Genomic DNA, 14035 nt, shown 5'->3' on the forward strand with positions numbered 1-14035 from the left:
TTATCAAATCAGATTGGTCATTTACTGTTTCGGAATACGATCCAAAGGAGTTGAGTGCTTGAAGTTTTCTCGAGAAGTTGAAGCAACTTAAGATAGTTGACTCTATCTTAGGATTCACATGTGTTTGCCAGATTGGTTGTAGGTGCAGGGATATTAAGGAAACTAGGTAACTACGGTAGATTACTTGGTATCAACTCTACAAAGTTGATAGTGGTCTTTGTATAATGGCTTAATTCTGAGAGTACTCAGGGTTTTTCTGCTTTTGCAGTTTCCTCGTTAACAAAATATTGTTGTGTGCTATTACTTTACTTTCAGTATTATAATTATCGTTTAGTTATAATTAAAGTAAATGCACTTGTACGTACGTTAATCAAAACACTTGCGTTGATCCCTATAGTTAGGTTCGGTTTAGGACTTGTACTATATACCAACTGTATACCTTGGTCATCTTCTTGACAGTGTTTATATTAGATCACACAAGGTATCGGTCACATGGGTTGATATCGAATAGATTGTGGTGTACTTGGTCACCTCGTCATTTCACATACTTTCTCATAAAACCTAAACAAAAACCCCTCTGGAACAAATACGACTTCCATTATATTACTTATTAATTGAATGGAAATAAGATCACTAATTTGATTGCTCATACGATACACATCAATTTTCTTGATTTGATAATAATATTTTATTAAGAAAAATTAAGAAAAATTAAAAAAATGAGTGGATTTTTTTTTATTTTGTCTTTTTTTTGTCTGGCATTGTTGATGTTGTGCTTATAAATTTGTTGTGAATAATTATATAGCATCAATGAAGAAATTAGCTATTCAAGTTCATAGATTACTAGAGAATGGGTTAATGATTAAGCGAAGAAATGCATTTAGCAGATTACTAGAAGATGAAGAAAGTGAATTTACTTTCCAAATGAATCATTACCCTCCGTGTCCTAAACATACTAGAGATATAGTTTGATTTGGAGAAAATACATATCCACAAATAATATCGATAGTAAGATCAAACAACATAGCTGGCTTTCGAATTGCTGATAGAAATGGGTCCTGGATTCCTATTCTACCTGATCAAAATTCCTACTTTGCTATCATTGGTGACATGTTACCGGTAAAATTACATCACTGCTACAAGGGTATCAAATTCGACGAAATGCTCTCATTCATATAAAACAAAATAATCATGGCCACTGAATTGTTAATAACCTATAAAAATTCTGGGATCATCATAGCAGCGGCTTGAGTTTTTTTTTTAAAATTTTTTCACTCGATGTGTTATACTAAGACTATGTTATGGTAAATTTAGAGGATTTCTTTATGTGTGTGTGCAGGTAATGAGTAATGGGAGGTTAAAAAGTGTGACACATAGAGTGATCCAGAATGATACGAGATCTAGGGTGTCAATAATATATTCGGAAAATGGGTCATTTGTCCAAATATATTTAAAACATGATTCAAATGGACGAGTAAAAATTTGTACGGGTGAAATGGACACCAAAAAAATAGCAAGGATGAAACTGAATTCATCTTGACTTAAACTTAAAAAATAGCAAGGATGAAACTGGATGCATCCTGATGTAAATTAAAAATAAAAAAAAGTATTTGAAAATGGAGAGGATGAAACTATTTACATCCTGGCTATTTTTAAATTTTTGTAAATTTAAACAGTATCAAAATCTAAATGTTATTTTCATACAGGGATTGTTGATTTTGATCTTTTTAATCAAATTTGTGTAATATATTTTGGAGGGGCACCACCATTAAAAGACATAATATCACCCTTACCATCATTGTTGGCGTAAGGAGATGAGAGTGGTTTGAATACAAAAACTCTTCGTATAAATCAAGATTGGCTGACAACCCGGTTTGCAAATTTGAGAAACAGCTTGGTCTCATGAAGAACCACAAACTCTTATTTAATTTAGCATTTTTAGGGGCCACCCAAAAGGAATTAGGGGCCAACAATAAGACAAAATAGGGTCACCCAAACCTAAATAAAAGGTAACCCTTATCTCGCATATTTCGTAATGGTAAAATTATCCTTCCACAACCGGTAGTTAATACTACAATCGGTAGTTTAATTACAATTGGTAGTAAAGTGTGTTATTTTAACCTCCGAATATACTCAGTTCTCGAATTTTAGTACTATTATAATCGGTAGTAAATTTAACTTCCGAATGTATATTGGCCCCAAAATGAGATTTTGCCAAAATTCTAAGATTTTCAAACTTTGGTACTACCATAATCGCTAGTAAAGTGTATTACTTTGACCTCCGAATATACTCAATTTTAGAATTTTAGTACTACCATAATCGGTAGTAAATTTAACTTCCGAATGTATATTGCCCCCAAAATGAGATTTCGCCAAAATTCTAAAATTTTCAAACTTTGGTACTATCATAATCGGTAGCAAAGTGTATTACTTTAACCTCCGAATATACTCAGTTTTCAAATTTTGGTACTACCATAATCGGTAATAAATTTAACTTCCGAATGTATATTGGCCCCAAAATGAGATTTTGCCAAAATTCTAAAATTTTCAAACTTTGGTACTATCATAATCGGTAGTAAAGTGTATTACTTTAACCTCCGAATATACTCAATTTTCGAATTTTGATACTACCATAATCGGTAGTAAATTTAACTTCCGAATATATATTGGCCCTAAAATGTGATTTTGCCAAAATCCTAAAATTTTCGAACTTTCATACTACCATAATCGGTAGTAAAGTGTGTTACTTTAACCTCCGAATATACTCAATTTTTGAATTTTGGTATTACCATAATCGTTAGTAAATTGTGTTAATAAGTGATGCTTATTATCTACCGATTGTGTTCATGGCCCAAAATTCAAATTTTCAAAACTTAATAGAATTTCGAAATTATCTACTTTCACAGTTAATGGTGTTCATTATCTACCGGTTGTGCGTAACTTTTAGTACAGAGAAATTAAATTTTTTGAATCAAGAATAATCGGTAGATAATGATAAATTTACCTACCGATTATGGTTGATGTTCTTAAGAAATGAAGAACATCAACCATAATCGGTAGGTAGATTATTATCTACCGATTATGTTTCTGCTACTGCAAATCCAAGAACATCAACCATAATCGGTACCTAAAGTAGATTATTATCTACAGATTATGTTTCTGCTAGTATAAATGCAAGAAAATTTTCGGATCAAAATTTTGATTTCAAGTAATCAAATCCTAATTTTGAATCACAACTACTATCATCTATTCGTTTTGTTTGTTTAACTCCTTTTTGTTTTTTGATGTTCTAAGTTTCAACTTTAAGGTTAATGAATTTTGAGTTTTAATTTTAAACAATCAATCAAAACATTTGTTTGATCGACGATCTTTGTTTTCAATCAAAACTAAAATGATGAAAAAAAATTCAATGGGTAGAAAAGAGAAGAAGAAGAGGAATGATATGAGGGACATATGTTTAGATTTAGTATAAAGATAAAGGATAATATATACACTTTACTATTTTTAAGACGCCCCTTAACCACCTTCAATGGATAGGAATAAAAAGGTGGCCTCTAATTCCTTTTGAGTGGCCCTTAAAAATGCTAGGTTATTTAAACCAAAGCTATAATAAGCTGGGAAAGTTCTAGCAAGGGGATAACTCGGGCTATAGCCCGTCCTTAAATTTGTCCCAATTTTTTTTTGCTATAGAAATTTTAAAGAAAATTACTTTTAGCCCCATGTAGTTCTATATATTTAATTTTCAGTCCATTAAAGGGATAACTAAAAGCTAAATCTTATTAAAAAAAAAAATAATTCTACTCCTCACCACAATTATCTCCCATTTTTCTATTAATTTTTTTCCTTTTATTTTTAATTGTGCATCCATTTTGTGTTCTATAGGTGGATTAGATTAGCTTTTTTTTTTGAAGCATGCATAAATTAGAAAAACCAACTAAATTGTTATTACACGTGGGAATGTGATTCCCATAGAGTCACTCAAAAGAATTTGGTTCAGAAAATCCGGATTCGTCTGTTCCCAAATTGACGTTGATAGGTTTCCCGCTTGGCTTCCGTCGGCTGCAAAGTTTGCTAGTCCATCTGCTGCTTGGTTTCTTTCTCTATAATTATGTTGAATAACACAACATGGGATTTGACACATTCGATGTATGATTTCTTCAATCATTGCAGAGATATACCATGGAGCTTCCTTTGGAGTTTTAATGAAGTACACGAGATTTTCCGAGTCCGTCTCGAATATGACTTTAGTCCAATTTCTTTCATTTGCTGCTCTGGTCGTTATTACTGCGGCCCATGTTTCCGCCTTTAGCGCTGTGGTAATACCTAGAGGTTGGGCAATAGCCAAAACTGTGTGTGCGCTTGAGTTCCTGCATACGAATCCTGCTCCCACTATTCCCGGGTTACCTCTAGCTGCACCATCGGTATTTATTTTGAACCAGTCTGATGTTGGGAAATTCCAACCCACTTGAATGGTTGTAGAAGGTTTTATTGTGTGTGTTTCCAATCTACAAGGAAGCTTCCCGGGAAGAACCGGAGGGGAGGTTAATTTTGCCCATTCAAATTCATGTTGTTGTGCGAAAGATCTTGCCAGGATGTCGTCATGGGTGGAATGTGTCTGATTAAATACAAGCTCATTTCTGGTTGTCCATATAGACCACATGAGGAAACAACAAGATGTGATATAGGAAGTATTACCTCGAGTTTGCAGTAATTGAGAAATGGTTGTTTGGTTGTTTATGATAATTGGTTGGTGGTTACCTTGGGTTTGGTTTTCTGATATGCGGTTAGATAAGGTGGTCCAAGTGGATAGAGCCATTGGACAATGAATCAACATGTGATTGGTTGTTTCAGGCTCATAGTTACAACGGGGGCAGAGGTTGGAAGTGGAGAGATTGATGTGATGGAGTAGAGCGAAGGTTGACAAACCTTCATTTATAGCTTTCCACAAGAAAAACTGTAATTTTGGAGGACACGTTAAGGTCCATAAGAATTTTGTGTTTGGCAGGGGTGGAGGGTGAGGTTGTGGGAGAGAGATGTTTTCTTGTTGGATTAGACAGCTGTACCCGGATGTTGTGGTGTATTTACCAGATTTAGAGTGGGGCCAAATAATTTTGTCTGAGATGTTTCTAAGGGGAAGGTGGATATTTAGAATATGTTGGAGCGTTGGGTAGGATGTTTAGATGATCGTGATTCCAGTTATGAGAGATGGGGTCGATTAATTCTGCGACATATTGAATGGGGTCGCATTGGGTTGGATCAAGGTTTTGAAAGTGAGGTATCCAATTAGCTTGGATAGGGGTATCTAAACCATTTCCTATTTGGTGAAATATATGATTTTTTAACAGTAGGAATGAGAGATGCTATTTGTTTCCATTGTGGGCTAGCAGTACTGGGTATTGAAATTGTAGCTTGCAATATAGGCTGATGGTGAAGGTATTTTTCTTTGAATAGGCTTGAGAAAATGGAATGTGGTTGGTCTTGAATGTTCCAAATTTTTTCATGAAAAGAACTTTATTGTGATGGCTACTCTTCCTGATACTCAGTCCTCCCTCCGCTATTGGCTTGTTTAGATTGTTCCATCCTAACGGGTGAAGTTTTCTGACCGAAGAATCGTGACCCCAGAAAAAATTCCTAGTGATTCGATCAATTTGTTTGTGAACATTGGTTGGAAAGATCTGTGTTTGCATGAGGTGATTTGAGGTTGGTGTTAAAGAGGTTTTTATTAGGACTAGTCTGCCAGCGGGGGTAAGGCATTTTGTGATCCATCCTTGAGCTTTGCGAGCCAATCGCTGGAGTAGTGGTTCGAAGATGTGACGTGAGGTCCTCCCGTGTTTGAATTGAACTCCTAAGTATATAGGTGGGATTGATGTGGTTGGCATGCCGAAGAATTGATGAAGATTATCTATGTGATGTTGTTGTAGCCTTGGGTGGTGAATGATGGTTGATTTTGTTGAGTTGATAATTTGACCAGTTGAAAAGCCGTATGATTGAAGAATTCTCTGAAGGTGATTGCTACTTTCCTGGGTAGCTTTGTATGTGATGAGCAAATCATCTGCATACATTAGGTGTAGGATGGGAGGTGCCTTTTTTGATATCCGGATTCCTTGAATCATTTTTCTTGCCTCCAGTTTGGCAAGATTTGTTGATAGAATTTCCGCACATATAATGAATATGTAGGAAGATATGGGATCACCTTGTCTAATGCCTCTGGTAGGATTGATGAATCCATATGGTGTACCATTGATGTTGATTGAGTAAGTTACCTATTTGATACATATCATGATATATTCCACAAATATTGATGGAAAACCTAATTTTGTAAAAGCTTTTTTGATGAATCCCCAATCCAGGCTATCATAGGCTTTTTGGATGTCAAGTTTGAGAGCTATTTTGGGGGTTTTGGTGGTTGATGATGTTCTGATGTGATGAAATAGCTCACATGCGATGTATGGATCTCTTAGGGATGAAGGCACTTTGATATGGACTTATTAAGAATGGAAGAAGAGGACGTGAACGGTTGACTAGGATTTTTGATGTGATTTTGTAGTTGACATTGCAAAGGCTTATAGGTCTGAATTGAGAAGGTTTTGTTGGGTTGTCAACTTTCGGAATTAGTGTAATGTTTGTATGATTCATGAGAGGGTGGATGTTTAAATTATCGAAAAAACTTCGAACCATATCAATTAATTGAATATGGGTGGTATCCCAGAAAACTTTAAAAAACTTACTGGTGTATCCATCTGGACCAGGAGCACTTTCAGAGTTGATGGAGAACAACGCTTGCTTGATTTCCTTTACTGTTACGGCTGCCGAGATCTGATCACATTGAGAAGGTGTCAATCGTGGAGCTATTTCTTCAAAGAGTTCTTCGTCCAAAGTTGTGCTTGGTGCTGAATATTGAGTAGTGAAATGATCGAGGATGATCTGGATCACTTGATCCTTATCACTGACCCAGTTGTTTTGATGATCTTGAAGTTGCTTTATGTTGTTGCGGCTTCGGTGTATGGTTGCCTTGGTATGGAAGAAGGTTATATTATTGTCTCCTGATTGGAGCCATTGAATTCTGGATCTTTGTTTCCAGTATGTTGCATGGAATTGAAGTAAAATTAGGTGATTATTGCGCAACTCCTTCTCGCGATTTATCCAATAATTTTGTTCTTCTCCGATGTGAATAACACATTGATGTTGAGCCATCTTAATTTGTGTTGTTGACTTGCGAATTAACTTTGGAAGATGTCCAAAAGTGTTCTTGTTCCAGTCCATTAGTGTTTTTCCTGTTGTGATTAACCTGAGTTGAAGATCCAGGGAAGAATCTAAGTCTCTTTGTTGTGTCCATGCAGATTCAATGATTTTCTTAAGATGTGGATGTGTCAGCCATAGATGTTCAAACTTGTAAATTTTTTTTCCTTGCCAGTCAATTGCTTTGGTGTGTAGCAGAATGGGTGCGTGATCCGAAGCAATCCTTGGAAGGTGGGTAACTCCGGCATGAGGGTTTGTTGTTCTCCAATGGATTTTCAAAGGATTAGCTATTGATTACGCGTTTCTGCAAAAAAAAATTGGCTCGAACCCGGACCCAACTAAAAAAAATGAGAGAGTAAATGCCCACCGTGGGGATCGAACCCATGACCACAAGGTTAAGAGCCTTGCGCTCTACCAACTGAGCTAGACGGGCAACTGCTCAGTTCATAGGCTCTAGTTCTTCGGTTGTTGACATCTTCTATCCTTTTTTTTTCTCATTTCTTTTTCTTGAAAAATTAGGTGAGTATAAACTAGATACTAGGGATTTGATTCTCGGGACAAAAACATTTTACTTTGTTCCAAATTTCGTGAATAAAAATCCATAAAATAATCTGCACCATTATACGAGAAAGTCAATTTTGTATGCCTCAGTACTCATTCCAAGACCACTTTCCTTTTCTCAGCACCATCTCTACCATGGCCATCATATCATCTGAGATCTATTCTGTCTCAGATTGACCTCTAAAAGTTACACGAATATTTTGCAGATAGTGGAAAAATCATACCCAAGGAAGTTGCAGAAGAACCATACGATGAACTCTACTTTGTATGAAGCTATAAAAGCAGGCAAGATTGATTACTTAAATAAAATTCCTTTTGTTGAAGATAATGATCTTATCATCCAAATGAGATTAATGAAGACACATCTCAACAACAATTCACTTCATGTTGATGTTCAATACAACCAAGAAGTTTGTGTCAAAATGATATGCAAAACATGTCCGTCCTTACTGTTGCAACAAAACTTTGAAGGAAATACTCCTCTACATGTTGGTGCAAGGTTAGGATTGCCTGATGTCGCTAAAGTTTTATTGAACTTTGCCCGACAAGAAGAGGAAGGAGGTTGTAGTTGCAGGAAATCCTACAACACACCCCTTGTACTATGATGACTATAATTTCTAGATCTAAACTTATATGATATGAAAATAAAGATAAAGATAATGATAATAGAAAATAAGACACAAGATTTACGTGGTTCGATCAATGTGATCTACATCCACGGGGTGAGGGATCTTCACTATGATTGTTTGTAATTACATATGGATTACAATTGAGACTCCATTAATGAGTATTTGGAGCTCTCTCTCTCTCTCTCTGGTTTTTGGGGAAGAATAAGAAGATAATAATAATAATACAAGTTACTTTTCTCTCTCCTACCTTTCTGTTTATGTAGGATGCTATCTAGTGGATGACAGCTCATATTTCCTTTTATTTCATATTTCCTTTTATTTCTTATTTCCTTTTATTTCCTATCCTCCGTGCGACATTATCGCACAGCCTTTTATGAATCTCGCACACTCACAAATACTTGTGCGATATTTGGATCCTACAGAGGCGATGTAGAAAGAGAAGAAGAAAGTAGTAATGGTTGCATGATTAATGTACCTGGAGAAGAAAATGGATGCTTAAAATTGCAGCAACTAGTGAGAATGGAGAATACAAAGAAAGACACGGCACTTCATGAGGCACTGCGAAATCGAGCTAATGTTGAAGTACTGAAGTTGTTAGCGGAAGCGTTTTGAATATTCGGCTAATCCTGCTGGGGAAACTCCATTATACCTGGCTGTCAAATATGGATAGTGGCATCATGTTGATTATATCCTTGACAATTTTCCATGCCAGAACCATAGTGCACCAGGTGGAAGGACCATGTTGCACATCGCGGTGCTGTACACGTTTGATTCAAGTAATGTATAAGCAAATAACTACTGTAGAATGTCGGAATTTATTGTTCTTGAGTTAGTTTTGCTATTTCACTTGTTTGCACTTGTTGGAATATAGTAGAAGTGCAGTACAAGACATAGTTGCGACGGAAGAAGAAATCAAGTGGCAGTGTCAAATCTTGCATATGAAGTGAATACCGAATCATAGTCAGAAGACCAAGTCGTAATACGCTAGTTAGTAGCTAAATTGTTCAAGCTAAGCTTAAGATACCTAGTCAAGATAATGGTATGAACTTGGTTTGATAATTAACCAAGACATGATATGATAGACAAACCAACACATTGAAACTAATGATGGTCGTCTAAGAAAATTAGTTTTCACAAGTGAAAAATGAGCAGTATAGTCTTCATGCTCACAACTTGTACTGAACTTGATAAAAAGGTACAAAAGTTTATACATATCTTCGATTTGATTGTTCAGATGATAATGCCGAATGAACAAGGCACAAGTCACAACCAACTAGTTACAACTAATATAAGATACGTCTATACCGAGGAACACAGATGGACGTCAAAGAGAGTTCTCGTGGATGAAAACTAGTTTCAAAAATATTTTAAGCAAAACCCATTGAAGTTGTAAATGGATTGTGATGAATAAATCCCTAACATATGGGACATGAGCAGGAAAGAAACAAAGAGTTGAAGGTGATAACGACGATCTTGAAAAAGATATGAGCACATGGAATAGCTGACCATGGAATTTGAAAGCATAAAATATTCCGGAACTGTGAGTGTTCGTCGTAAAGAGAAGAAAAAAAAATTCAACCGAGTGTTCTTGATAAATTGAACAAACAGAAAAATCGAACTTGTATAGGAAATCAGATCCAAATTATTGGACGTGCCATATATATTCCAATAAAAAATGGAGTACCAAAATGGCAGGAGAATATGCTATAAGCAAAATGCATATGATATTGGATACATACCCATCAAAGAAAAATGACACATAATCACTTTAATTCTCTTGTCTTCTTTAATTATGCTTGATTGATTTTGCTTAATCGATCCATCTCGATACCCATAATTTATTATGGTATCGGAGCGGGGAGATCTGCTCAAATGCTTCCGCTTTCTATGTTCTTTTTTGTTATCTTTTTCATCTATTTGTGCAGACTAGTCTTCAATATTAGTTTGTATTTTCAATGGATGATTATATTTTTTTCCCATCAGAGTTATAGTCGGATAACTCTTCCCCGATAGTTGACGTATATCATGAATCTCCCGTTTACTTTTTAACCAAAAAATGTGTTTTGCTTCTATGGTCAACTAATTTTATCTTCGTTACGGGTGACTAGATCATTTGCTTTCCTGTTCTCGTCCCATATCTTAATGGTTTAATCATCAAATCACAATCATGGGTTTTCTTGTATTACTTATCCTTTGTTTTATGAGCTTTAATTAACTTGCAAAGGATTCTCTGCATTTCGAAATTGGGTTTACCCAGGCAGATCAATTTTATCATTGTCTCTAATTTGTTCCGCATCTTTATCAGTTCTCATCAAAGATGCTCTTGCACAGGTCTTTCTGTTCTCAAACAATGAACAGTGAAGACGTGTGTAATATTCCATGGATGATCAGAAAATCTCCATGTGCTTGTCTCTCTATTCATGTCTTGTTTATCGGTTAAACAAGTTTAACTCATTGAGGTTTTGCTTCATAAAGACTTGAGATTTCTCCAATTCCAGGGGGCAATAAAAGCTTCCCCGCAAACCTTGGTGCAAACCTAGTATTCATTCAGAGTACTTATTAGTTGTTTCATGCGTTTCATTCGCAACAACAAATTTTTGTATCATCAGTACTCATTATATGAGTCGTCAAACATATTTGATTTGATCTGTTATTTCTTTTCATCAAACGCATTTTTTTAGTTTTACATCTCATCATCATTGATGTTTTATATTCTTGATAGTTATCTCATCTATAAAGCAGTCTTTTCTGTATTCAAGCAAAGATGTTGAGTTTGAAATCAATTATCATCAATTTCATGAGTTCTTTATCATAGTTGTTGACTATGGATATGGATCTTCGTGATTATTCCCATAATCAAATGGGGAGTACCCTTCAAAAGAAGGCGATAACATTGCTTGGTCAATACTCTTTACCACTGATTCAGTAGGTAGTGTTCCACAATTTTTCTTTCATTTTCAAGATCAGATGATGGATTTATCTCAATATCCTAATCATAATATGAAACATATCTTTCACCAATATTGGTTTTGATCGATCAAATCGATTCGTCATTTTTTATGCTTTTCCAGCATAAGTTCCAAGGAGACAATAATGTTTTGTTTCTTCTTGAGTATGATCAGTTCCACTATCTACTGGAGCTTCTCCTAGTTTCTTGAACTACATTTCTGACTTCTACTATACCATTGTCATGGAGATGTACAGTACCGATCACCTTGTACGTATATCATCTTTGAATTCCAACTCCAGTTTTCAATCACTTATAAAGAAAAATGGTTTGTCAGTCTACACAGAGATCTTACCTGTCGAAGAATCAACAAACTGTTTTAGCTATTGATAACTTTTTGAAATTATAGTTTTCATTTGTGAAAACTTTCTTAAACAACCATCTGTTGATTCTGTTCCAAGCTGTTGGTTGTCTACAATATCTTGTCTTGGTTAAAAAAAAAAATCAACAAACCAAGATGTCTTGTCTACAATGGACAATACCAAAATGGTGTTGCTAAAATGAAGACTGTGAAAAGAAAAGAAGACAAAGGAGCCTAAATCAAGTTGCTGGCGTAAAAGAAAAAAAGTCAGCTCATAAAGTTCACTGCCACTTCCAAGTACGTGAATGAAGCATCCATGTGATGGTCGAAGTACGTCATACAAAGTTTAGTTTACAAGGTTTCTTTTCAAGATATTGTCCTAGTTGCACACTTCATTTCTCTCCGTGTCCAACTTGAGGGGGGTGTTGGATTATGTGGCACATATATTAGCCACCGAGGTGATCGAGGTGGTCAGTTAGCTTATGGTGCATTCAACGGACGTGTGGAGAAGATAATTACAAGACCAAGTCATGCATAGGATTACGCATTCTGGCTAGTAACTCCTTTATTCTAGCTGGATAAGTTAGTTTACCTAGTCAATGTATTTTGCTATTCTAGGTTTAATTTTGATTCAATAATCTAATTCATAATCTCTGGAAAAATATATATGGAATGGAAAATAGATTCGGAAATAATATCTTTAATATTAACATAGAAAATCATGTTAAAGTCAAGGAACAATGATAGCAGAAAAAGATCCTGCAGTGAAGAACAAGTTTTCTTTTTACTATATTCCAACAGCACGAGCAAAAATGATTCAATTCATAACAAAAGGAAAATCGAAGAGTCTAGAGTTCCTCCCCTGGTAATGAACTTTTAAGACAAATTTGACAGGTCTCATGGTAGACGTACTGTTGAAGAAGAAACCACATATGGTAAAGGAGGTAGACAGGGATGGGCGTAGTGCGCCTGCGTTTTACGGTGCCGTGGAAGTAGCTATTAAGTTGTTGGATGTTGATCCTACTGTTGCATACATACAGGACAAAGATGGTATGACAGCGCTTCACCATGCTACCAGAGTGATATTTTTATTGAACATGTGACTCGACGTTGTCCTGATTGTTGGGAACTGGTCGACAATGAAGGCCGAAATTTTCTTCATGTTGCTGTTGAGAAAAAAAGATCTAAGGTCGTCAAGTATGTCTTCGATATGAAATCAAACTACATGGTGAATAATCTTATACATAGTGGGGATAAGCATGGAAACACACCTTGGAATTTGGCTCTAGAATCCAGAGCCTATGATGTTAATTTTGTATGCGCAAGAGAGTGCGCTAGAGCCTTTCTGAATGATCCTAGAGTGAAAAGCACTCTCAGTTACCCATATATCTGCGAGATTGCAACCTACGACCGTCTTCATTATTGCCTGGTACTACCTTTTCCTAATCATTTTTCAGTGTTTCTGGTTTTGATTTCGTTCTCATCCATATCATATTATTTTGCCTTGATAGGAAGATTGCAACCCATATGTAGATGGTATCATCCTTTAAGATCCTTTTATCGTCCTTTTAGATCCATATCAACAAGCGTCAGCGTCCTCACTGTGACTACTGCAACCGCCACGGCCATGTTCGTGACAAGTGTTATCGCTTTCATGGATTTCCATCTACACCCAGCAACCCACCAACTGCTATTATCACGGCCATGTTCGTGACAAGTGGTGACTACTGCAACTCACGACTATCCATGGCCGTGGCGGTTGCAATAGTCACTGTAGGACGCTGACGCTTGTTGTGACTAGTGGAAGAACGAGACTGTTAAGGGGCATGGCGATTGATATTGAGAGCTGCTGATTCAACAGTTGGGAGTGGACTAGCAGTAATGTTCTGTTGCTCCTCCTCTTGTTGAACCAAATTAAAAATCCTCAATGCAGTTGGGAAAGGCTCCATTGTTAAAATCTGGCTTCTCAAATTCAAGAGAGGCCTTGGAGAAATTCCATTGCCCGATCACGTTCAACATGTTCAAGCGAAGACTTCATATTGATCCCATAAGGTCTTAATCTTGGTATAGTATAATGAGAAGGCATGGATTCTTGACGGATAGAAGCAATGACAGACTTTAGCCGAAACAATTTGGGGGCATTTGAAATACAAAAACGTACCTGAAGATCCTTCCAGATAGCATACGAGGAGGCTGCATATAAGCAACTTCCTCAAATGTCAGGATGCACAGAGTTAAGCAACCAGCTTCCCACAATATCGTCACATCTCTTCTTGCATTCGTAAGTAAGATCATTGG

General features: G+C 36.1%; 1 non-coding gene across 1 annotated transcript; it reads right to left on the reverse strand.

The window, feature by feature from the left end:
- Positions 1 to 7599: 7599 nt before the first annotated feature.
- On the reverse strand, positions 7600 to 7672 carry TRNAK-CUU. Its single transcript has one exon. It is a non-coding gene; the product is annotated as a tRNA-Lys (tRNA).
- Between the last annotated feature and the right edge of the window lie 6363 nt (positions 7673 to 14035).

Source organism: Papaver somniferum, chromosome 7 (assembly GCF_003573695.1).
Source record: "Papaver somniferum cultivar HN1 chromosome 7, ASM357369v1, whole genome shotgun sequence".
Lineage (NCBI taxonomy): Eukaryota > Viridiplantae > Streptophyta > Magnoliopsida > Ranunculales > Papaveraceae > Papaver > Papaver somniferum.